Source organism: Helicoverpa armigera, chromosome 11 (assembly GCF_030705265.1).
Source record: "Helicoverpa armigera isolate CAAS_96S chromosome 11, ASM3070526v1, whole genome shotgun sequence".
NCBI lineage: Eukaryota > Metazoa > Arthropoda > Insecta > Lepidoptera > Noctuidae > Helicoverpa > Helicoverpa armigera.
The window spans coordinates 1,987,059-2,012,112 of NC_087130.1; the positions used below are offsets into that span (position 1 = coordinate 1,987,059).

Here is a 25,054-nt window from a genome sequence, read left to right on the forward strand (position 1 = left end):
GGATTCCAGTCGAACTATTAATTAAGTATTGATTCATTGAAAAAAAAATACAGAAATCAATTTAAATAAAACTACTTTTACGGATTTTATCGCGGTTATATTATATTATTTAATCCCGACGTTTCGGATCCTTTACAGCATCCATGGTCACGGGCAGACTAAGGTGTTGGTCGTCTTGATATATTAGTTACAAACAGCTACCCTACATTTTATTAATTATTATTGACAATCCGATTCACGCAAAACGAGCTCACTGTATCCTTAGGTCGAGCAGTTGTAGGCTTGGATTTTGATTTAATAGTTTCTATGATGGGATTCCAAGCAGGAGATGGTATGACCCAGCCATCTTCTCTATTGAAATTTGGATGTTTTTTAATTTCAATAGCCTCGCGAATCATCCTAGGTAGGAATCGGTTTTCTTTTGCAAGGACTTGTGGTTTATCAAATCTGATGTAATGCTGGGCCTTGTCTAGTGTGTGTTCACAAACTGCTGACTGTCTGGAACGGCGGTGTTTGACATCGGCGATGTGTTCTTTACGCAGAAATTTTATAATTTTATACAGAAATCAAACTTAAATGTTCCACAATACCTATTGATACTAATCTCCTAAAGTCAATGTACTAAGCCCACTATAAGTCAGCAATTTATCAATGGGCTTTGTCAATGAACACCCAAACGTATGTGACATGAAAAAATATCTGTCAGTTCATTTATATTCGTATCGCGTAAAAAGCATTAAGAATAGCAATAAGAAACAACACTCGTAGCATTAAGATAGGCTTTGTACTTGAATTTTATGGCTTTAAAAAAAAACTTTTGGCGCACTATGGTCACGTTAGGAAGATTTTTGATTAAATTAATTCATATTGTGCGCAAAATTTTAAATAAACGACCGTGAAAAAATACACAGTGTATTTTTCGTTTCGAAATGAAATCAGTTAGTAGAATAATTTAAACCGAATGTACCTAAACGATATTCTTTTTTTCTATTTCAATGTTTATAATAGCGACAGGCGCATTTTAAGGATTACTCCAATTTATAATTACGTAGAGTCATCGTTAACAGAACGTCATTCATTATGAAAATACATTTTTTTTAAACGACTTATTTACTAAAAACAAACTCACTGTCTTATTAACTTCCAATTCATAAACTTAACTCCATAAAAAATCAAAAGACAAACTGCATATGTTTTACTGCGAATTTTTATTATGTACATAGGGTGCGTACGCGCGTCGGCGCCTCGTTGGCAGGCGTTACGTCACATCCGCCGGCCATTCATACCGTAGACGTTCATTCATGAAACGAGACCCGATATCAACCACAATGGATTTTCAACCTTAAACTTTAGAAGCTAAGGTTCGTTTTTGTTTGTGAAGGGTTGTTATAGTAATTAATAATTTTAAAAGATAAAATATTTGCGCTCCTAGATCGTAAAAAACAGGATATGTATGGCATGTGTTACGAATTTGGAAATTAGCAGATTGTTAATTACATACTTAAGTTCTAAGTAAAATAAGTTCGGTGAATAATAATGTCGGTATGACGAACTTCGACGAGTTTCTTGAAATTAGATTGTTGTCATGCATAATTAATATTGTGAATTTTAACGAAGTAGGTATAAAGTTAAGTCACAGTTCGGGAACGAGATGTGTTTTTTTACGTCACACGCATTTAGCTTTTTATCAATAATAATGATTCTAACGATTTTTCTGTGAACTGAATCTATTAACTTCTGTGAGTGCTTTAGTATTGAGTCACAATCTTGCACAAAAGTTAGTATCATGTGACAGAAAGACATAACCGCTTAATTGAGAAGCTTACAACTCATTCAATGACTAGACGTTGCCCATGGATTTGCCCTCGATACCATACTTACTGCTACAATGTACGAAAGTGCGTTTGTTCATTTGTTACGCTTTCACGCTAAATCGGCTGTACCGATTCAGATGAAATGTGTTACGAAGAGTCGAGGCGTCCACGAGAAGTTTATGGATATTATTCTGGGTACGAAAACTACTTCCTTTGGGACGCGGAAGAACCGTGTCATAATGAAGCACGTATGTTTCTTGATTGAATAGCAAATGGAAACTTTCACATGCATTGCGCGCGTATGTAGATGTACTACCTGTCCGATCCGATATCGTATCCATATTTATACGAATCTAAGAATATTAATGCCGCAATATAGCAGGTTAACGATTAATATCGATCGCTGTTTTATAGCCTTTCGAAGCAATATCTCTTGTGTTTTGTGTGAGTAGGAAAATGTTGTAGATGTGTCATGTAGTTCTGGAATGTAGTATTTTTAAGTTTCATGTGTTCGTCAATGAATCATTCAGCTATTCCAAGATTTGTCTTTTTTTGACAGGTCGTTTCCTATACCTAGATATTGGTTACAAATAGCGACATGTAGCTTTTGGTTCACGTTCATAAAATAAAGAAGACTTATTTGAGATGGTATATTTTCTTAAGAGTTAATAACATATTCTTACCAAAGTTAAGGGCAAATAAGCTATTGGAAAAACTATAATTTAGGCAATAGCGACACCAATTTTAATTTGTGTTACATCACGTTAATCATCTTCTCAATAATTATACGATAAAAAGTAACGTCGAAGCCTTCTCCCTTTCAAATCTTTACTCTATGACCACGCTACATGCTATGCAAGCGATAATTTCGATCGCTCGGTATTTTAATATTTCTTATTTATAGTTTTTAATACCAGTAATGAATGTTAGAATCGTGTTAGAATTATTGTGTGTGATAGTTTAACGTTCTACGATATTATCAATGTGGAATTTTTGATGGATAGGCTTTATTTGTGGGCTTGAATCATAGAAATCTCTAATATCTATGGTTTGAATCAATAATGCTTATGAGTTTTTGTTGCGTTATTTTATTTGACATGGTTTTACGATTAAGATGTTCGATATGTTGATGATTTGATCCTCTTCTTATCTATTTGTTTCTGGGGAGTTTGTTGCGCCACTTCTTCTTCCCAGCAAAAACACATAGGAAGTGGTGAAGGGTGGGCGTTTTGGGGGCCGTCTTATGTAAATTCCTGTCGTTCAGAAAGTGCTGTCTTGCACCCAAGTTTGAAAAAATGATTTTTAATTTTGATTTTGATCTAAAAGTCCATAGCGTAAACCTCCTCTTTTCTCAGGAAGTTGGTCGAAAAAAGGATTAGGAAAGACATTGTTTTTTCATTGTACGACAGTTTATTTATTAGACGATTAATTACAAAAATTGCACCAACATTGCATAAACATCCTTAATGAATTCATACACATAAAGTAACAATATTATAAACAAATGCACATCAACTTTATTTATAAGTACAAAACAAAAAAACGGAGTAAATATTTGTATGTTATCTTAATGGGACATTAAAACTCAAATGGTGTCGGTCCATGGGACCAATAAAAATATTTAAAATTTTCTCAGGCATTTTAAGGATATAACATTACATATTTATAAACAAAGAATGTTCATACATCTTGTTTATTTAATTTATAGTATTATTTTACGATTCTTATTGACTTGTTCTCACGTTTATTGAGTTAGATTTATTGAGGCTGATTTTGAATATCTTTGCATCTCTATTTAGAAATCTTGCATCTCAATCTATGGTAAGTAATGGAAACGTAGAAAACTATTACTATTTACAAAAAAAACTTTTGACGTCAATAAAACGTTTGAAGAAAAAGTTGTGTATTTTTAAAAACTTGGATGTTTTGAAATTGAATGAGGGTTTGCATTTATTGGACCATAGCTACAAAAATAGGTCAGAAATAAAATTTTCTGAAGTCAATGTCAATAATGTACCAACTACACCAATTGATAGTGCTACATCATAGATAAATAAAAAACTCAGTTATCCCCTTTAAATCAAGCCCTAAAGTTATTCCAACAAAAGGCCACATTCTATCTACTTTTAAACTGACCTACTGTCCCACATTTAAACCAACCGAACCAAATTCCTGTCGATATATTCATAGACTAATTGAGCGCCGGCGCCATATTTGGTATATTTCGCGCCATTGCCGATAATCGCGCGTTTAATATAACATAGTCATTCACACCACGTTATAACAGATGTCGCCCTTCAAAATTTGACGTATAGGGTTGCCACTGTTTTCTGTCTTTAGTAGGTTTTTTAGTAGGTTGTGGAATTTTCCATAGAATATTTAATATGAATACTGGTATAAAAAGTAAATATTGTTTTATGTTAATTTAGCGAGTAATTACCTAATACAATCTGGTATAAACTTATAAAAAAAACTTTTTTATTCGGAATAAAACAAATGTGTAATTTTAGCAATTCTTAGTTAAATTAATAACTACTTAAGTTCAATAAAAAAATATTACCATTTTTATAAGTAAAAATTATCAAGATCACACCTTATTTAACAATGAAAAAAGAACTTTATTACCCTCTAAACTAACAGAGACACTTGAAAATTAAGTGACCGCGACCAATAAATTAAAACGATAAGACTTCTTTAAACATATAATTTTATCATTCTCATAAATATGAAAATAGTATCTTAGAAATAAGAATTACCTACGAACATTCGGACACACGTCAAGGGATGTACGTAGGTACGTACCTACATGAGTACGGTTGCGAAAAAAAATGGCAACAAAAAACCTTTATATTAATGTATCCAGTTGAAGATGTCGATAACCCTGGCACGGATGCCCTTGGATAACATTTTGACAATAGGCCCCGCAGTGCGTAGATATACAGGGTTACTGGTAAGTAGACCGCATCCTTTCAGGAGGTGATAGTACTGGTCAATACGGACAAATTTGACCCTGGGATACACTGTGCAAAAGTTAACCCGTTTCAAGATAATCGAATTTTAAGATCTTTTCTTTACAAGTCGTCTAGGTACACGTATACATTTTTGTTAGTAGTTAAAAGTCTCGTTTATGCAGATTTTTGTGTGTTTTGTGGATTTTTGGATAGCTAGATAGATGTAGATGTTTTTTAAGTATTCTGCACAAAAAAATGAAGAGTAATATTTTTGAGAAAATATCTACTAAAAAAGTAATTGCTGTTTGCTATAATTTCCTCTGTGATTTGTACAGTTTTATGGTTTGTTATTATGAAATGATTCATCTTCTATCCAAAAACCCACAAAAATCCACAAAAACGAGACTTTTGACTAATAATGAAAATTTATACGTGTACCTAGACGACTGATCTTGAAATTCGATTATCTTGAAACGGGTTAACTTTTGCCCAGTGTATCCCATGGTCAAATTTGTCCGTATTGACCAGTACTATCACCTCCTGAAAGGATGCGGTCTACTTACCAGTAACCCTGTATATTTTTTTATGTTTCCGCTTTACTTCGTGAGTATTTTATTAGTGTGTTGTAGGCATTCGTTTCTCGGCACCTCGGGTTCCGTAGGGCGGTTTGTTCGACAAATATTCTTGTTTACATACTTGGCTATTAGTTCTTCCTTTGAGGTTTGAAGTGGTTTACACAGTAAGACGTAAGGATGAGGAAAGTGACCTACTTAACTCTTTAAGTCGACATGATTAAGTAGCTGTAAACGGGTCTTCCTTGAAATCATCACAATAACCATATCCCAAGTTATTCTAATAAAAGTATTTATATGGACAAAGTAATCGCCCCTTGAACGCCAAAATTCAGTGAGCGTTATGAACAAAGTTCATAGGTTCTCGGTAACAGAAAATGCCTTGTTTAGGTACGGAAAAATCACAATTTACAAAAATAAAAGTGTTATTCTCCGTCCTTTAAAATTAGCCAGTTTTGATTCTGTTGATAGGAGATGTACCTCTACATATATACCTTCCTACAATCATTTGAAGATGATACAAATTACACGGAAATAAGCAGTTAATATTTCATTCGTTTTAAGATAAACAATTGCTGGTTTCTAGATGAGTTATTTTTTGTGTCTTTCAACATTGCAATAATAACAACTCATCCGCATTACAGAACCATTATTTCATTGTTGTATCTATCTTCAGTAACCCACTCGGCACAAGTAGTAGAATCTAGCGAGCCTATCAAAAAGTCGGTCACAAGCCCATGGCTTCCATTATTCTATGAGATACAGCTAAAACATGTGTTGTCTCTCCTTATTTGGCGAGGCGATAACCGGCATATTTTATGGGAATTATAATGAAACAGCCGGGAATGGACCTCGTGACCTTGCGAGACCTAATCTGTGTGAATTAATCAGAGAACGTTTGGCTGGGTTGCCAGATCTACTTCCAATATTGCGAAAACCTTGGAACTATGTAATGGTAATATTAATAGGTTGTTTGGAGATAAACAAATAAGGTACTAGCAATTACACCTACTGTATAAAAAATACTGGGATCTCTTACACTATAGGAAACTGATCTACAACAAATCATTATTGCCTTTGAAACATTCATCTTCTGTTTGAAGAATAAAATTATAAAGTGATCATGACACAGTAAATGTGTCGAATCTAGAGTCATTTGTATCAAATAGGCAACTAATCTTTGAAATAAGGCTGCTTATAACTGTAATGTAAGCCGTTAAATGATTAATGAGAGTGAATCTAACACAAATAATATGTAGCACATGATATGACCATGTAACATGTTTTCTCTAGCCTTACCACAGTGGTTAAAGTTGCAAACATATCTATATTATGCTTACTAAGCTATAGGCTTTGCTTTTACCATAGTGGTCATCCCTATTATCTCCAAAGTGATTTCTAACAAACCCATCAGAAAACGTTTTTTAAACTGACTAAATCTTGTTCTCATTCCGATCATGAGAGTCAGAGATCACGAGGTTTTGACTAAAACTCAATGGAACAAATGTCTTCTTGCTTCAGCACTAGATTAAGTAGCATATAAGTTATTAAGCAAAGCTTTTAAAACTAGTCATCATTCCTTATCTTCCAAATCATCACCCTTTAAAACTGTCTCGTCATCCTTATATTTAGGATCCAAGTAACAAGGCAAATGGCACTTGATCTGGTCACCCAGCATTTAGCATACCACAGTAATAAGTGAGTCATTACTGACTGCAAAGATCGTTGCCTTCGTGTTGCCAATATCTAAAGTTACGTCACTATTTATTGGGTTATTACTGGTTTAATAATATATTGATAGTTTGAGATTTATTTATGGATATCTTGTTGAACAAAATACTGCGTTTTATGTGTGGTTCTCACCAATAAGATAGCTTCAAATGTCGTAACGGGTTGGTAAAAAAGGTAGATACAAAAGTGGTTGCATGAAATCTCTTTATTCAATAACGGGACAGTTATATGAATCAGTTACTATTATAGCTAAAATTGAGTCATATGGTAGATTTTATATTCAAATTAGCAATGCATCCCACGCCAAAATTGCATCATGACTTAATGCAAATATTTTGAGAGAAAGCTCTTTTCTCCACTCTTTACAACGACTGATAGTTTCGGGGTTCTATCTTACTCCAAATTAAACTTCAACACTTTGTAGTCATATATTTAGAGCTCCCAATATGTCACTGTACCAGAGTACAGCTGAGTAATCTAGCTTTGATCTATTCAACCCTCAACTCCTCCCATGGACTTTATGAATGTGTCACTCCGTGCCTTTTAATCACTCAAATATAAATGCAGGAGACATTAGTGTTGTGACTGCATAGGCGCCTTGTATATCACACATACGTTAGTGGCAGTCACATTTAGTATGGTAATACGCCATTGTTCGGCTGTGGACGGTTAACGCGACGGCAATTAATGTTAGACGGCTCCTTGGTACGCTCCCACGCAACTCGCCATTCCTGGCATGTAGTGTAGTAGGGTTAGGTCGGTTGGCGTTTGTTTCTGGAAGAATAAATAAAAAGAGTCAGTTTTTTACATTTAAATTCATAAAATTAAGTTAATTTAAAAAACACGTTAAAATAGACGACAAATTTTATTAAAAAAAAAAAAAAAAAAAACTAAATCTCAGTAAAAATTTGTAAAATAAGATACTATAAAAATATACAACATAAAAATATTAATTTGTCTGTAGGTTATCCTTAAAAAATTTCCAGCATCCATGCAATTTTCTTTTTCAAAATATTATCGTACACAAAAAACGTCTCAACATATTTATTATATGTACGTATAGATAGATATATCAGTTTGATTGTTTTGCTGACGCTACGGACAACGGTAAGCATTGTCCAATGTCGGTAATCACTGTTCATTAAGCTTTCTTCGTGCATACCGAGTTTTTTCAATTCGTCCGTGAACCAATTTTGAACGTTTTGGTCGTTAAATGTGTATATAATAATAATTAAATCTGTACGTAATTACTTTTATTCAAAAGTCGTGTTTAACATTCTCACGTCACGTAATTCTATTTATAATATGTTACTAATAAAATAATCACAAGAATATTTTCCTAAAACAGATAAAGATAAAAAAATATGTACAGAAATCCTGTCACTGAAACGAGTTAATGTCATAAAAGTGCTGAAAAACAAAGTAGTTTATAAAGAAAAATACAAAGAAAAATCAAAAAGTTTTATGCACGACATTGCATAGGCCCCGACGAGATTCGAACTCGTGATCTCCTGTTTACTAGACAGGCGCTTTAACCAACTAAGCCACGGCGCCGCTTGCGATGAGTGGCTAAATTACACAGTACATTGTGCACACATGAGCTCACAGCTAATCTTACGTCGCGGTTTGTATGGAATTTGGAACATGTGTTCTATCTCTTTTTTTCCTTCATAATATGCTGTATGTTAGAAAGGGACGGAAGTAGCATTAATATTTTATTGTATCTTTTCGTGTCACACTGTTGCTAGGCGCATTTTGTTAGCGAAAAGAGTGACTTAGTTACAAATGTTTAATAATATAATTCTAATAAGTAGATAACTTCTGTGCAGATATCTGATATTTTTAATCTAAAACCTTGAATTGTAAAGTTACCTAGTATTGTTCTGATAGGGTTAACCCACCTAGAGTAAATAATTTACACATGTATATTAGGTATACCTATGTATTTTTGTCTATTTATAGAGCATAAAATACATATGATTATGACGTTGAAACAACTGAGCTAATATCTATGTACAAAGATAAGAGTCTGGCAGTGGGTCGTGAATTACATTGTATCTTCAAGGATAGAATAAAATTATAGTAGTTCAACAAAAATATAAAATTTACATAATATTTCGCAGAAACTTGGTCATTCTAGAAATTCTAGATCATACGGTATCCTGCCTGGAAAAGGAAATACTAGGTAATGGTGTAAACTTGCTTTTTCTAGCTAGAGCATACAGTAGATATATTTATGGAAATGAAGTGCTAACTGGAATTTTTAAGTAAATACATATTTTTAGCACTAATAAGCTGGCCTTATGAATCTAGCGAATAATAATTAACGCATATCTAATTAAAATGATTGTTTACCATATACTTATTTATTTATTAGTCGTTCACTATGGGTTTTCTACACAAAAAGTCGCAGGTTCAATTCCTACGACATTCAGTTACCGAAATAGACAACTTTTTTTTTACAAATTATATTTTTAGACATTGTCTTAGATCTCACTTTTTTGTGCGTATAAAACGCACGTAGTAAAAATAAATCAAACCTGTTTTACTATAAGAAAAAAAAATTACTATTAAAGTAGATTATATTATATCCTTGTGGGCATAATTTTCATAATAGCAACAGCCACAAAAGGTCATGCGTTTTTTTTTTATTCCAAAGTCGAAACTACGAATGTGGTACGGACTTTGTATTGAAGCTAATTTTAGCCAAAAGGCTGTAAAGTGACGTCATGCTTGAATGTATAGTGTGTCCAGTTCAATAGTTCACACATCCGTTTGTAAGTTTTGTATGAAGAATTGGGTTAGTGAAAAATATTACTTAGATTAAAATCCTGTAAAGAACAATGAACAATCCTGTAAATGAAACAAGAACAAATAAAAAATAATTGTAATTCTCTTTATGCTGGATATCTGGATATAAACATATAACCAAATCAAAAACCCGAAAAAAAAATTTAAGTTTTTAAGGTTAATTGCGAAAACGCAATCAAATCAAAATCTGACCAAACCCGTAATTGAGCTTTTGTAGCATCATTAATTAACAGGTTAATAATTACTTATAACCACATTGCTTACTTTTTCCAATTTAAATAGCCACCTACACAAAAATATGGAAAATCTAAAACGCATCAACCCTACAGCAAAACAGTAGGCAGGGACGCCTTTCTATCCTCAAGCAAATTCATTGTTTTTGCACAATGACCGTGCTTGACCCCTGACATTAGCGAATAAGTACAACCTCACTTTTGTTAGCCTCTGCTTCAAGTTACGTTACTTATCGCGGTTATTGATCGGTTTCTCAAGTTTAGAGTATACCACGATTGCTTAAATCATGCTTTGAAGTGAGTGGAGTATATTAAGGTGCGTGTAGACGGTGCAAGTAGCTTGCGCAAACGTGCGTACCTAGTGATTCGCACATGTACCAAAGCAAAATACCCACCCACATACTGTTGCGGGTCACTTGCTCTAGCTACGTGCACCGTATAGACACAACCTTACTTTCAGTTTTGGCCCAAATCATAGAAAGATGATTAGAAACTAAGTTCCGCCAGCGATTCCATCTGCTTCCTAAGGAAAATACTTCTTGCACCGACTTAACAAAGCTTTTATGTTCTTCTAATATGAACGCTAAGTATATCTACTACTGCCAAGTTTTATAAAATCCTTTTAGTAAGGAAGTAACAAGTATACAAAAAAACAAAATTGTAGCGGATCTACAGATTTAGCTTAAAAAATCTTGCAAAATAAAATGTTATACTAACACAGAAATTAAACAGATCATATTCAAAATTCATGTTGTAACTACTGAGTAAACTAACGAACAAAATTTCAATGAAGAAGCTAATCTAATTAGCTTATCACGAATCATCAATACAGGTGCCATATCTTATAGTGTTCCCTGCCCATCACGCCTAGCAACCGTCAGATATCACCCACGGAAGTTAATCCACAATAAACTATATAAACAGATGCCTATCTAAAAACTAATTAATATAAATAACACACAAGACACAGGCTATATTCGTTTCAGGTCACTCGGCTGTAAAATTATACGATTAACATAATAATTTTTAATTAATAAACAAGTTGAGTTTACCTAATTAAAGGTTATCTCGGTAGGGGAAGTCGTTTGTTATCTGAGTGCCTTTTTTTTCTGAGGATACTGTTTTTGGGTTGCTATGGTTACTGGTTGCGTCTTGGAAGGGTTTATGATGTCACATCATAAAGAGGTATGTTTGGTTCAACGCCTCCTAAATTCCTCAAAAGTGCAAATGAATACGAAGATATCTTAGCGATAAGCTTTGTGAAATTATGTTTGCGTTACTCAACTACAAAAAAAATATCCTTAACACCTACCATGTATTGAAATGAGCAAGATGAGACTAACCGCCAAAATTGAAACGCAACATCAATTGAATACATTAAGAAATCCGAGACAAAAAAGGGGTTGCTTAAAAATAGGGACCAACACTGCTAAAAATAACCATACTACTTTAAATATCAAGTATTGATTGATTAAATTACTAAGAAAGCATTCTGACAGCGTAACCCAACACAATGTTTCATACCACTTAAAAACTTGGAGATAACAACTCGTTCCGTTCACTGGGTCCAAGTATATAAACACGATATATAAGTAAAAGTAATATAATAATCACCCCCTTTATTTCCGTGGTTTATGCCCTGAAACATCGTTATTAAGAGCTCGGTAAGTACGAGTTTCGATGGCCGACAATAATGTGAGCAGACAGGTGGGGTGCAAGTTAAAAGAGAAAATTTTAAAGAGGTTTTTTGAAGAGATTGTTTTTGTAAAGTAAGGTGAAGTGTTTTTTGATGGCATTTTGACGGGTTTGCGTAAAAATTTTATTTGAAAATTGATGTACCTACCATCTTTCATTATAGGGCCTGCCTTATTCTTTCAATCAGAGCTTTGTTTTGAAACATTATTTAGGTTTGGGCAAGGTACGTGAGTATTGCTGTGATTTTCTTCTGCATAAGAAGAGGCTTTAGATCCGAAGTAATTATTTCATCGATTTTGTACATGTTAGTAATTTTAATCACACATAATACTCCAGTAGTATCGCACTACGTCCAGGCATAAGTGATTGCCTATTTCTATATTATTCTATTACCTATTTTTATTTTTACCTTTCGCTTTTATACGAAAAAGCATTAATCCTTTTAAAATCAGACCACATTTAAAGTTCTACTCCGCTGTCCTCTCATCCCGTATCCCCCACACAACACATGACGTATGTTACAAGACTTACATGCAATAATGCGCGCGCGTCTAAATCGAGGCGACTTTTAAAAGTTCCGCGCTAAGTTGCCGACAAGCTTCCACGTACAGGTGTGTGGTGAACACGCGTTTATATTTGTATGGACTGTCCTGTTTTTGTGTTTTGTATTTTGTTTATTGATATGTTGTTGGGAAGACGTTCTGTTTGGTAGGTTTTACTTTATTTTCAAAATTGAAGTTTAGTTTATTTAAATGGAACATGCAGATGCATCTAACAAATTCAATTTTTTTTTTCTGTATGAGGAATAGAGTTTAAAGAACTCGACAAGTTTTCCTCTTCTTATAAATCTTCAGATAGTCAAAACAAATTGTTTCCTCAGCAAAAAGCATTAAAAACATTCCAAAAAACCGTTTAACTACCAAACACGACTTAATTAGTGAACAAAAGTAAAAGTCCGTTAACATCACAATAAAAGCTCTTTAAAAAATGCTTTTTAAACTCACAACAAATGAGCCTGTCTTCGTTAACAGGTAAACAATTATATCACGGTTACCCTACTGTAAGTCATCGACGTCGAATCCTATCCATCTTTGAGGAAGTCACAAGTCACACCAGACCAGAATACCAAGACCCCTCGATTCCATTTAATACTAGAACCTCATAAGCAATATTAGGGTGTGGGCAGCTCAAGTTACACTGGTCCTAAAACTCCTTAATAAATGTTTTGAATATTAGATATTGTTTCATAAAATGCATGCTCAGTGAACTTTATATTTTTTTCTCTGTATTTATAATTGACGTGAGAATGTCCCAATTAGGAATTAATTATTTATGGTGTCCCGGTCGGGGTATCGTTATGATGTAACGTATCTTCATGGTAACTTGGTTATTGGATAAACAAACAGCTATTTTATATGGAAAACGGTATTTTGAAGTACGTTGATTGTACCTTCGACGATCAAGAATGTAAAAATGGGTATCATATTCTGATTGAAGACATAGAAAAAGTACCTCTGTATTGTTTTCTGCAATCTTATGTTATCTTTTGTTAATTTGTTATTACTTATGGGTTTCTTACCGAAATAACCGAATTTTATTTATTTAAAATGCTAACATGATGCAAAATGAAGATCCGAAAAAAGAAAAACGGTTTACCATATATTTCTAAATGAACTTAAATTGGAAAACTTTTTGTAGCTTGGACGGATAATTAGTTGAAAATATCGTAGTAGAACAAATATCAATCACCATATTGCTATCTAAAGTAAATTACCCATAGCCTTGTCGTTTATAAATTATCTAATTATTTCAAAATAATTACCGGTTAACCGATTATGGAAATTTCCATGGAAAAATTTAGCAGTAGGGCAAGGAAGCAATTCAAATAATACAAATAATTTACATATGGCTTCAATGTGTAGATTAGGAATATAATTAGAGTACAACGGATTACGCTTTCTCAGTAATAGTTATTAGTTAAACATGTTTAGAAACATGTTGTTATACTGTTGCTACCCCACTTAATGATTTGCTCATTATATGCCTAATGTTAGTTTGAAATCTTCTTAATGCTCGAAAAAAAATGGATTTGTATGACACTTGCTACAATGAGAGTGTTAAGTATGAATGCAGATGGATGGAGAGTGAGAGGAAGGCCGAAGAAAAATTGGATACATTGCCTGAAAAAGGACCAGAGACCATGAATATGGTTCTTAGAGAGAACATGCATGATGGGCGATCTGGACACCATTATTATTAGACTGGTTTTCTCCACAAGACAATAGTAACTTTACGTTACTAATTTTTAAAATCGTAATCTTATAAGGAAGCTAAATAATATCGAACCTTAGCTATTTTAGCACCAAAACAGTCAATTAACAAACATGTTATTCACAAAATAATTGGTCCTTACGCTCTGCTTACAAAGCCACAAATCTAGATAGGCAATGTACCGGATTTTCCTTAACGACTCAACTCTTGACATTATCAGCACCTACTTTTCATATAAGTTCGTTTTAACTAGGTACATGAAAAAATAGTGTTTTGAAATTGATGGTTTTTAGCAACACTATAAACTTATTTAATTGTTACTTTCAAATACCTTTGGTTTAGTTTATTTTATTGAGTTTTGAAGGTGTTAGAATGGAGTCCATTCAGTGTCCCTTTCTGCTCAAAGTATTAAAATACCAAAGTGCTAAGCCGTGAGGTATAAAATGTTAATGTACATAATTACTCAAGACTATGCATTGTGCTCATCTATACTAATATTATAAAGCTGAATAGTTCGTTTATTTGAATATGCTAATCTCTGGAAATGTGGGACAGATTTGAAAAAAATCTTTGTGTTAGATAGCCCACTAATTGAGTAAGGTAAAATAGTCAAAAATATAGCGCTTTCATCTACCGCTGAATATACTTCTACCCCAAAATGTCTCAAGTTACCGAATAAAGCAATGTTATCATTCCGATAATAATCGACACTGCCCTATTTTTTATATTCGACGAGCAAGAGTGTTTGTAGGGGGATCCCCTAAACTTGATCAGAATTTATAACGACACAATTTAGTAGTATTTCTGGGAATGTAACTGAGAGTTAACTTATAGTACCTACCTATACGTTATCATTTCCTTTGTAAATACTAGGAAATTCGGCCATAGTTACCATATTATCGTTAATGTTAGAGACCTTTGCAAAAGAACTTGACCTATGTTCCTAAAATAACATTTACATATTTCTAGCTTAAACAATGTCGCAGTTTACGGCTAAAAACTTGGATTTCGAAGATTGATTATGTATCCTTCCTCGATTAACGATAGATATGACCCGATGGTTAGTGTGTCGAGGTCAAATGACAGTCGCTCCATGTAAATATGACATTCGGCCTATCAGATTCATCCTTTTGCATACATCACTTAGTAACAGCCGCAGGTATTCATTATAAGGTTAAGCAACAATTGGAACTGTTGTTTCGTGAATGAATGGCTATCCCAAACTATGATGGCATCGGCTTCCAGTCTAAATTGTTATTTATTTTGAGCGACTATGAGCCTATTTGACATGCCAACCTAGCTTCTTGGGAAAATGGATACCCCTTAGTAGACTGGTTGTTAGACTTTCTGACTTTGTGAATTCCCCTATCGACTGCCGAAAGCTCATCTTTGAAGTTTAGACGAGTCTTAAAAGGCATAGGTACCTTAATTTTTTTGCCATATTTTAATCGTCCAGCAGTACCTTAAACCTTTAAAATATTTCACACAGGTACGAATAATCAATTAACATTTTACGAGCGTACAATTAATAATAGTGGTGGCGTGCGTCACCGCGCAAGCGCGTAACTTGCGTGGCTATGTGAACAGTGACCACGTTTCATTCATTCATTCGTTCGGCTCGGCCTTGACTTTTCAGCGGGATTTCTGAATGAATGATTTATTATTATTTGTAAGTGGAATATGTGGTTGGTAGGTATTTTGTGATCATCTTCGCGACTTCGTAGTGGTTTGGATTGAAATGTATGATACTCGAATAACAAAGTTCGGAGTAATTTTGATAAGTTAGAAATACACGACAAATTCATACCTACCTAATACAGACAAGGCTGTAATAGTAGTAGCTTTATTTCATCACTTAACTTGAATTGTGTTTTTCTTTGAAGGCGTTTACCAATTGAACAGCAAGAGTCCAATTATCCTTATTTTTTTTTTTAATGTTGTTCTCATTTTTTTTCAATGGAATGAAATATCAAAGTACTTAAACCTCAAACATTTTCATATTACAGAGATAAGTCCTTAAAAAAAATTCCACACATTTTTACCTCCACGTGATTTTCTCTGTGTACAAACAAACCAACGTTTTTTCAACTCACGTGGTCGGCTCACTGAAATAGCAATCGTACGACGTCCCCTCAATCTTATCACTTACTTCCTACTGATAAACCTACTGATAGCAGATTACTACTACTGATAAAAGTCCACCTAAGTATCTCGTAATATTAAAATACTACGCCTTAAATTTTGGCACTTTTTTGCGCATTTTGCTAAGTTAAGACAGACTTTTGCGTCGTTAGGTAATGCCTATCATATGTTTATCGCTTCTGTAATTTGTTTTGTAATATTAAGTCTGTTTTTGTTTTGTTTTAGGTAATAAGCTGGCTTACTTACTACCTACGTTTCACCCGCGTTTTGAGGGATGGCCCGCATGGATAAAAACACAAAGTACTCTGTAGCATATAGCTACAGAGATTTCATTAAGTGTACCTATAACCACAGATTACTATAATAGTCTATAACTAAGTAAGTAAGTAACTAATTACAACTTACAATTTATTAGCCACGCGACGCTATAATTCATAAAACAGAAAAAAACCTACGCCTTTACTCTCAATATAGTCTACATATACTTACCAAAATATTTTACCAAGCCTTTTCCTGCTCTATTAAACCAATTAAGCATCGAAAAAGTACAATGCAAACTAGATAGCAAGAAGTGCTGAAACTTTATCGGGCCACTAGAAAGGCGTGACTCGCTATTAAAAGTTAAATCAGCAGTTTACACGCCCGCTCATTGCGGGCCAGCGCCTATGTCACACGAAACTGTAGGGATGTCTGTAAGGTAGGACAAATTATCGATAAAAAAAAATATTAAAAAAGAAATGCAGGATTTTTGACGATAGTTATTGGTTTTTATTTTGTGTTAATTTCTGTTGTCTTACAAGTACATAAATTCTGGTTACGCACTTCTACAAATATGTGGTAAACTATTAATGTGCGTTAGACTCGCAATTTGAGTCATCAGCACTTACTCATATGGCTCATTCACTTAACTGCCTAGAGGAAAAGCAGAGGTTGTAGGCATTGCATTTTAAACAATATGCCTACAACATATGAATAAAATATACCCATATTATTATATCTAAATACGTAGAATTATATTTCATAATCACGAACAGTCGTAAAACCTTATCAGGAAACCGCAAAATGTAACATAGCATTCATTTCCCACGGGCGCCTGATATAAATTGTACCACGATAATCTAATATGGAAATCAAATAAACATATTACTATATACACAATAAACCTATTCAATAAAATACGGTATATAAAACAATAGTAAAGAAGTAGTTTATATTAGAGTATCTATCGTAAGCGACAAGTTCTATGTAAAATATTTTTTCAAACTACAGAGACCTACCTACATGCCTTAGTGGTACTAGTTTTATGTGGAATTTACTGAAGAATTCCCACCTTGAAAATAACTACTAATAAGCCCTCTATTGTACAGAAGTATAACAACGTAAAAAAGTCTATCTGTTCTCATCAATTCTAAATACGTAGACACGCAATTCAATCAACACTACTAACTCATTTAACGTACGATATCAATACCTAGCACTCTATCAATATAATTCGATACGTTTATCGTCAAACTACTTCTAATTTACAACACCTGGCAACATCGATATAAAAATGTCAAATTGCTAATTAGACTGTCAGTGATTGGTCAACTTCGATTACCGTTCGGAGTTCAAGGATGATCCGCTATACCACTATCTTAGTAAATCATACGATTAGTTCAGGGTTCCGCAAATACATGGTACCTTCAAATTAGCGCAGATTTTGTTTCTGTATATGTGTTAAAATTATATTAAATCTTTCAATTAACACTCATAGATAACTCTGTCGCTACGGAAAAAAGGGCCAATCCGATAATATTATCTAGTATATTTATGAAAACTATTTAAAATGTTTTACTATCTTGAAATACTTTTAAACGTAGTAAAACGGATATATTTTATCGCTACAGAATTCTCCGTTTCTGCGTAGGCATGTGTTAGAATTCTTTTAGAATCATTGTCTTAATAATTTTGCTTGGTAACAAACGTTTAAGTGGCATGTAAATTTATTTCAAGTCCCTTTAACGATCGCGAGTAAGGATGGGCCTCACTGACCTTTATAACAAATTATATACATTGACGTAGGTATACATATTTACATAAATACGTTACTATGCAGATAACTATGACTCAATGAAACTGTTTCAACAGAAATCGTATCTGTCGAAAAATGATTAGGTAATTTTAAAACGGTATGCAGAACCAGTGTCAAATAAATTAATTTCAGGATTAAAGTACAGACCTTAATTTATTAGGAAAATAATTAGAAAATATAATCAATTAATATTAAAAATCAACCACAAGTGTTGAATATACCACATGACGTCAAATCATTTGAATGATCATTATAATAATGATTAATTTACAAAATTAGAATTAATTTGTTAATAAATTTGAACCCTTTGGCGTAGCAGATAAAGTATCGAACGAGTTCATACTGTTACACGTGTAACTTTTTATGTGGGATGTATTTTATTTATATATAGAACATTTATTTAAAAAGCTTATGAAGAGCTTTTCGAGGTTTATAAATGTATAGGGATACATAACAGTCGATACTCAATTGTTTTGATAGAACAGTCATCAAGAAAAGCAAGGATACCTACATTTTCTTTATCAATGTACTGGAATTAGAATATAAAGTTTTGTACCTACTAATCTGTGGTAAAATTTACAGTAAAACTCTTTAATTATATTTAAGCAACGCAGCTTGCGAGAAAAATTTAAAACGCCTGTTGCGTATCTTCGTAAAAATTTCGCAAAACATAGAAGCTGTAAAAACAGAACCAAACTAAATATTGTACATTTTCCGGTATTTTCTATCAACCCCTTTAAGACCCGGCATACAAAAACCTTAAACAGTATGGTAAATTACGAGCAAGCGCGAGCTTCGGCAACCATCGCAGAATTCCGCCGTTTATCGACAATTCGCGTCACTAGTTCAAGGGCAGACACGCGGAAAATTTCATGGCCGCCGGCTCACGTTTCTACTGATAATTTAATAGGCGTTCGTAGCGTTGCGTAATAATTAAATAATTCTACTAATCGCAAAAATTGGGCCCGAAATGATAAGCCGTGTGGTTTGGCCGAGTATTTCGTTTCTGTGCCCGATATTTTGGTTTTAATTTCCTGGAAGCCTGCGTTTGATGTTTAAGTTGCCAATTATTTGGTTAAGTCGGCTAAAATTAGGCATTTTCACAGAATATTATCAGGCTTAGCGGAATATTGCCTACTTCATAATCACAATTATATATTTATCCCATTAATTTTATTTAATTTTAGTCACACAGAACTCGATATATTTTTCAGGAGGCTTCGTTAATTAAAAGATGACAACCTTATGTCCGAAGATCGATTGAGACTTCTACCTACTTTCCTAGTCTAAAAATAAATTTGCAAATACATACAAGTGTTCGCTTAATTTTCGTAAAACAATGGATTACTTGCGTCAATTGTACGTCAAAGATTATGTCGTTGCTACTACTTACTGGTTTTTTTTAATGTCTTGTTTCAATGAACTATGGAATCTTTGGACTACAACGGTACCTTTTTGTTTATTCGTTTCAGTTTATACCTAGGTCTTCTGATGCGTAGTAAAATAACGGTGCATCAAATAAAACACAGTTGAAATTAAGGTAGCATACACATATCTGAATTGGCAACCTCCTCCTTTTTGGGTAGTCGGTTAAGTAAGCAGTTAATCGGGCAGATTACCTAATTGCCATCAAACAGTTTTTCAGTCAGTTTCAGTCATCATCATCATCTCAGCCATAGGACGTCCACTGCTGAACATAGGCCTCCCCCTTTGATCTCCACAGATACCTGTTGGAAGCGACCTGCATCCAGCGTCAGTTTCAGTAAACCTGTGCAAACAAAGTAGCAGTAATCCTGAAATGTGGGAAGACATAATAATTAAAAGAAATGCCACGAAAGAAAAATAAATCTAGAACGACCAATTTTTATGACATTCCTGAAATTATTACTGTGCTATTTATTGCTATTTTATTCTGCTGTCAGAGGCTAACTGTAATTTCAGATAGGTATGGTATTTATTTGTTTTAACAATGATTCCAAACTCAATTCATAGTCAATGGTGTCTTCATATGAAGAAATATGTCCTATAACTTTATTCAAATATAAACTGTACCTACTGCAAAGTAATAAAAAGTTTCACACGTAATAAATAGGTCACAGGAAATCACGATTTCGCTTATCTATATCTGAATGACAATAGCCAAAAAACTTAGTATTCACATCCAATATATCTAGTTTCTCAATATCCCTAAACTATGCCTATTGTTTTACGACCGATCCTTATATGCTAACTATCTTTTGTTTCGTTGCTAGAGATAGGCATTTGAAATTATCTACTTATTAATTGCAAAGAAAGTATGTCTAGATTAAGCTAAGCCGCACAAAACCGTTTTAGTGATTTGACTGTGGGGTCAATGTAACTAAATAAAATACAATACCAACCTCTTATGGGGCTAATGTTCAAAATTCTATCTCTAAATCAACAGATGGATAGAATATTGAAATGTCGGTTACTATATAACGTTTTATGATGGCGTATATATATGTGTACGTGCCTAGCAACACAGTTGCTATGGCAAATACATCATTATTCCGCTGAGTTGCGTATGCAAAGCTTCGGCCGACCTCAGATTCGCTTTTGCAAGCCGTCCTCTAGAATATATTAGATATATCAATGGCTAAATTTTGTAATTCGTAGTAGGCTTGGTTATGTAGGTATAGATTAGTAAGAACTGTTTGTTTGTTTGTTGTACGCAAATTATTAGGAAAGGCTTTAGAAAACTTCTCTATTTCAAATTATAATGCTGTTGTGTCACATTTCGACATTGTGCATTTTTGACAACGAAATTAAAAAAAAAAACACTTTTCTACTAGGTCCTTAATGATTCCGTCACATTGCTTTTTAAACAATGATACATGTTATGTATGTCGTTTTAAAATAAAAAATAAAACTTAGTTGTTGATATATTAAATCTTCATCATGATTTCAGTGTGAAATCATGATGAAGATTTAATATATCAACAAACTCAAAATAATCCCACAATACTCCCATTCAATTTTAAACCCATCCAAAAAATGGTCAAGCATACCCGCGACTCAAGCCTACCTCAAGCTAATAACTAAACAAAGCGGTATCTACATATGCAAATAGTCATACGTCCCTAGCATTGATACACAGGAAGGGCCGCAAGGCTACCGGGTTACCGTACAACAGACCAACCGACAACGCCTCGTTGTGCGCTCATAAAAATCTAATAGACCAAGAGCCAGCGACTGGCAAACCTTCATTGTTTTATAATAGCTGAAACTTTGTGTGTTGATTTACCTTTTTTCAGGGTCATCTCGCTGTGGGTTAGCAGTGTGAAGGAGTGTCAGGCTCTTAGTGACTAAAACCCATCATGTTCCTTATTAGGCCTTTTAAGTACCAGTTCCGCCGTCACTCTTACGAGCAATCCCACAGTCCCGGGTTTGCATCTACAGTGACGTCAACCGTTTTTTTTTTAACGACGTCAAATCATCAAATGACCCCTCCCGCTGTGGGTTAGCAGCGGTGTGGGAGTGTCAGACTCTTACGGACTAAAAAACATCGTGTTCCGTCATAGGCCTTTTATGTACCAGGGCCGCGGTATCTCTTTCGAACAACCCGCAGCCCCGGCAGGACGTCAACCGTCAGTCAGACCTCGTAATATTCTTTCGTTCATGCCTGTTGCAAGGTAGATGCACACACAAAGTTTCAGCTTTTATAAAATAATGAAGGTTGGGCAGTCGCTGGCTCTTGGCCTAAGACGTAAAAAGGCCTATCTGATATTGTGACATAGTGGCCTAAAATGTAGGCTGTTGCTATGGGGTGTCCAACAAATGTTTAGTTTTGTACACTTCCTCGAATGAAAATGTGTGTTTTTTTTTTCGACGATTATTTACACACTAGCTTCCGCTAGCGGTTTCGCCCGCTTCCTGATTTCAACTTCAGATTAAAAGTGTCCTTCCTATATATTATTCTGATGTACCTTTAAGCTATATTACTGACATATAGCACTGACTGCACTCATTGAAGTTAATATACCTAAATTTATCAATCTTTACTGCGCTTCAATTATTTGGAACTGGAAACAGATAAAATACCATATAACAAAACAGATATAATACATATTATCGAATATCGATACTTTTTTAGAGTTTCAAGAAAATTGATAAAATCGACCTTAATCCTTTACAATCAAAATAAATCTGAAATTTTCGGAATCAGCCTCTTAACCTTAGCAATAGTTTGGCGAAAATAAATGGCAATAAAAATAATTGTGTCGTTTTATTGCACTAGCGTCAGCCCACGGCGTCGCTTGCGTTATATTTACATACACGTGCCTAGTCAAGGATAATAGCTTTCTATCAATGAAAGAATTTCATGAACCAGTGCTATAGTTTTTCTAAGATCTAGAAAAAAATCTAGTCCACTCAATATACTGGAACTATTTAGACACATACATAGGTATTTAGCTGTACTGTCTCTCCAAACTTGATTCGAATTTAAATTATTTATTAGAACAAAAAAAAAACAAATATTTCATTATATAGTGTTAATGTGAGTTTGCATGTAACACGTTCACTGCAAAACAACTACACCAATGATCGGGAGACGCAGATGAAACCGCCGGTTTATAAAACAGCTAATTACGTTTCCAACTTTTCTGTACTACGGATATCAAAATAATCATGACGCGAAACCCATGGTGCTTTTCCATAAATATCGCGGTAACATTGTCAAATGCCTCCCACGTTTTAATTCTTAAGATTCGCAGACGCCATTAAAGAACTATCAAAAGTCACCGTTTTCTTGAACTAAAGTTATCGCTGACTCTTGCGTCAAGTAATATATTTGTAAAACTTCCTGATCTCGAAGGTTATAAGATTTATAGGACACATGGATTTTTTTTTACTGTTTTCATATATTTTTTTGGAGCATGGGAAATTGGCAAGGAGCCGGACCGTGTGATAGATACTTTTTGTAGTATTTTATGGGGTGTTTATAGGATTTGATAGTTTTTTTTTTTGTATAGTGTATTCTTTGATGGGATTTGCATTGATATTCACTCAAGTGTGATAAAATCTATGACATTGACGTGGCTATGGCACGGATATCTAACTACGATGGGGAGAAATATTATAAAAGTTCTCGCACTCTAGTCTCCAAGGGAAAAAAAACTACAGTAACCTTATTTTGCTATATTAGAGAAAACTCCAAATCATTTGAATGCCTTTCTAACACTTTTTATGAAACTGGATCCTGACCAACCTCAATTCTTAACAAAAACGCAACAAAACAATAACCGACCACTGCCAAAGCTTCTATCAATAAACCTAGGACGTCATTCACACCGTAATAAAAATAAATTTGAAACAAATTCGGCTATTAACGAGAGATATATTACCCCGGATATATTCGGTGTAACAACGGCCGGACTCTGTCCGAATATTAATATTTGTCACCTTGTATTTCTGTTCGCACGTGGAGAAACTTTGTTCTGACCTCGATGGTAAGTGAAAACGCAGCTAAACTGACCTACGAGAATAATCTAATCTGAAAAACTTTCAAGAAATAAAATCGGTTTGCAGCGCGGAAAATGCCGTCAGCATATAAATTATGATGTACTTATATTTCTGAAATATTTTTTGTTGTACGCTGAAGAAAAGTTTTAGATTCAGATGAAAAGCTGCATATTTTCTAAGAATATGCCAGTACCTACCTACTCCTGTTTTGAAAAGTTCGTGTGCATTTGTGAGTAGACTTATTTTAAGCAATATAAGCCAGTAAATAAATAATTTAATAGCTAAATCTTTAGTTATCCAGCCAACTGCACCATTCCACAAACATTTTAAACCCAGAAAATCACCGTAAATCCACCTCTTAACACCCTATCTATACCCTACATGAGTCTATACCACAGAGCTCGTAAAACACAGATGTGACGCAGATACAGAGCTAAGCTCTCACCGTGATGGCCGCCACTTAATCAAGTGACTGCATTTGCCTGCAGTGACGCTGCAGTTGCAGATACTAACTGCAGAATACAGCTGCTAAATACGACTGCTTTTAAGCAAAGTGTATGTAGTGAGATGGTTAATGGTAATGAAAGAAAGGGTTTTTAGCCTGCAGTTAAAGTGAACGTGATAGGTGTTACTGCAAAATGGAAGTAAACGTTACAAAAAAAAACCATGTCTTGTCATGCTGTCTTCAGCATTAATAACGTTACTATCATCATCGTCATGCAATACAACTTTTTGCCGTCTATAGGCCGTTGGATATAGGCCACCCTCAATGAATGCCAACTAACCCAGAAACTGATCTTCCAAATTCGATTTAAGTGTCGTAAAAAGTATGCTAGAAATATAGAAACATACACAACCAAAAGAAATGTTGAAATCAACGTAACCAAAATAGCAACTCACATAATAACATTAAATAAAGAAGCCAAGCTACTTATACCATTGACAAAGATAAGAAAACTAACGATAATCATAATTTATCAGCATTAGATCTCATCGATATGACAACATCCGCTTTTCGGGTAAGCCAGTTAAAATGTTAAAGTATTATCTCTACTTATATCAATTTAGAATCGCTTTTAAGATTCCGCGAAATCTATAAAATCTTGATCCCTATCTACTTCTATGATAATAATACTTGCTGATAGAAGGTGACGATCTAAATATATTTAAAGTATCATGGCCTTAAGATCCCCCATTTTTATTAACCCGTCACTCCTATGACGATAGGCCAAAAGACGCAAGAGAACGAAGAATTCGCAGTTTCACTTTTATATGT

The 25,054-nt window shown here is 34.0% G+C and overlaps 1 protein-coding gene and 1 non-coding gene across 2 annotated transcripts in view; one reads left to right on the forward strand and one right to left on the reverse strand.

Annotated features, from left to right (window-relative positions):
• Positions 1–25,054, forward strand: part of LOC110373686 (tRNA dimethylallyltransferase) — a 166,899-nt gene that overhangs the window by 98,813 nt on the left and 43,032 nt on the right. The gene's annotated exons all lie outside the window — the stretch shown is intronic.
• On the reverse strand, positions 8,549–8,622 carry Trnat-agu (transfer RNA threonine (anticodon AGU)). Its single transcript has one exon. It is a non-coding gene; the product is annotated as a tRNA-Thr (tRNA).